Below are 3,054 nucleotides of genomic sequence, written 5' to 3'. Positions count from 1 at the left end.
TATTGATTCCTGAATGTTAATTTTAAATTATGCATTTTCCCCTAAATTTAGTAAAATATCTTATTGTTTCAGTTAGTTTTAGCATTGATTGACTTTTCCATACATACTATTGTGTCATCTGCAAATAATGATAGTTTTAATTCTTTGTTTCCAATTCTTATGCCTCTAAGTGATTTATTTTGTCTAATTGCATTGGCTAATAGCTTCAGTACAATGTTAAATAAAAGGCAGAGAGTAGACATTTTTGCTTTGTTTCTGATCTTAATGGATATGCCTTTAATACTTTCTCATTAAGTATGATACTGATTTTAAGATCAAGCTATATATTTTTGTCTTATAAGAAAGTAGCTATCAATCCTACATTCTTGAGTGCTTTTATCAGGAAGGATGTTGAATTTTTTTCAAAGGCTCTTTCAGCATCTGGGACAATAATCATTTTTCTCCTTGAATATATTAATATAGCATATTATCCTAATGTGTTCTCTAAAACTGAAAAAATGTTTTATTCTTGCAATAAATCCCACCTGGTTATAATAAATTATTTTCTTAATGTGGTGTTGGATTTTGTTCACTACATTTTATAATAAGTCATATTTACCATTATCTCATCTTCATCTAATTTATTATTTTACTTATTTTATTGTTTTATTTATTAATTATTTTATTTATTTTCCTCGATTATTTTATTCAGAGTCACCTGTATCTCACGCAGAGTAAGAATCCATAACATACGTGGTTTAGAAATTCTTTTGGTTTTTAACTGAACTTTCTGCTTATATTGATTCAAACACTGTTCTGTTTTCATCAAGAGAGATGGAAAACAACTACGCTGATGAAACTAACCTGATTCAATTGACCCTGCCGTCAAATCCAGACGTAGTCATGGGTACTCCCAGGGCACGTGTATTAAGAGCATATTAAGTTTCCATACCCACTTCCAGTACAGCTGAGAGAACTTACCAAAAACCTTGGTTCAATTATCCTTTAGCCTCAGCTACAGCAAGCCAAAATCTCTCCTCTGCTTCAGAGGGAGAAGTGGAAATATTTAGACCCTAAAGTTCAGAGTCAAGGTTTAAAAATATTCAACATCCAGACACTTAACTCAAAATCTCTGAATTCTCAATTCATGTTTCCAACAAAAGATCAGGTTCCTGTAGTGGAAGGCAATAGACCTTCCACCCGAAGCCTCAAATCAGAAACCCTGGAGTTTTCTTCAGCTTCTCCGTCTCTCTTCTCAACAGCACTCTCACCCACCTGGTCCGGCAGCGTATCCAAACCCACATCAATTAACACTGATTCTACCACCAAAATAAGTCCCCAAAATTCATTTTATTCTCTCAGCCTCCCTAGCCACCAACTAAGTTATCATATTATTACCTGGACCACTAGACACTCTGCTTTCTACTTCCACATTACTTTTTTTTTTTTAAGATCTCTCTGAGTACTAATTGGAGAATAGATTGTGGTCGGGATTAACTCTTTTGAAGACTTCTCGTTATGATTCTTTCCCCTAGCGTATCACTGCATCCTTCATTCATTAGTATTCACATGACTACCGTGTTTCCCCAAAAATAAGACCTAACTGGATAATAAGCCCTAGCATGATTTTTCAGGATGCTCGTACTATAAGCCCTATCCCAAACATAAGCCCCAGTTAAGATTGTCAGCCAGACATGACTGTTCGAACAAATGTAGATTTTTGTACATGAATAAATGAATAAATGTAGATTGTTGGAGCAAAAATTAATATAAGACCCGGACTTATTTTCGGGGAAACACGGTAGCTTCTTCTCAACATTTAGTCTCCGCACATTAGCTTAAATGTCACCTTCTCAGAGAAGCCTTCCCTGGCCACCCTATATGAAGAGGGCTCTGCTAGTATCTGTTCCTGAATTTTGTTTGTTTGGGGGCACTTATGTTAAATTAAATTTAATTAATTAAGTGTGGTCCTCCCCTCCACTAAACTACAAATTCTGGGAGGACAGAGATCACACCTGTTTTGTCTGACAGCGGTATTCCAGCACCTCTGACCACAGTATTCCAGCACCCCAAAGCCTGGTAGGTAGTATATGCTCATTAAATATGTACCAGATAAATGAATGAATGATCTGGGTGGGAAAGAAAGCACTGAACCACCTGACTCCTCCAGGTGTAGACTGTTTGGTCCCAAGTGGGGTAAGGTAAAGGTGGCAAAGTTGTTTCTCTAACCTTGAACCCCCAGGAAGCTAAGAGCTGCAGGGGGATTTGAACACCCTGTTAGACACTTCAGTGCAACCCTAACCGGAGCTTATTTTCTCATATCTAAGGAGCTTGCAACCAGGTTCTGAGTTCCCAGACTCACAGTTCTGAACACATTCTTCCTGGGAAAATTTAGGTCCAGTGCAAGTCAGCACTGCTCAGTTAGATTTTTCTCTTTTGCTCTCTTTGAAAAAAGCAATTTTATTTAAAAATAAAATAAAAATAGACAAGAAGATAACCTAAAGGGTATAACTCTAGACCCTGGAGTTAATGTCTCGGGGCAAAAAGAAAAGCATTTGATGACACCAATACTGAAATCGTGTGTGTGTGTGTGTGTATACACATATGTGAGCTCCCACACCCCTCAGTTCTCCATGACAACCACTTTCAGAAAATTCATGTGGCCTCAATCAAAGATACTGTAGATCATTTTTTTTCTCACTCACTGTGTAACTTGGGCTAAAGGAATTTGGGGGATTCCTTTTGAAGGAACATCTGGAGCCCTAGCTGGCCCATTAATCAATCAATCTCTCTCTCTCTCTCTCTCTCTCTCTCTCTCTCTCTCTCTCTCTCCTCATCTTCATCTTCTTTTGAAGAGGGTGTTCTGGTTTAGAACTTTCTAACCAGAATGTCTGGCTCTGAAATATTTCACTCAGTTCTCTGGAGTCATTTACAAATAAACCCGCCAGGCGCAAATCTCATTGCCAGGAACCCACAGTGGCTCCAGTCATCTGTTTATGGAGATCTGGTATCCTCAGGAATAAAACTGGCTCTGAGGAAAGCTTTTATGGGGGTGAATGTGATTTGAGAGTGAAG

The sequence above is a fragment of the Hipposideros armiger genome, unplaced genomic scaffold (genome assembly GCF_001890085.2).
Source record: "Hipposideros armiger isolate ML-2016 unplaced genomic scaffold, ASM189008v1 scaffold_38, whole genome shotgun sequence".
NCBI lineage: Eukaryota > Metazoa > Chordata > Mammalia > Chiroptera > Hipposideridae > Hipposideros > Hipposideros armiger.
Note: the sequence above shows the minus strand (reverse complement) of the source record.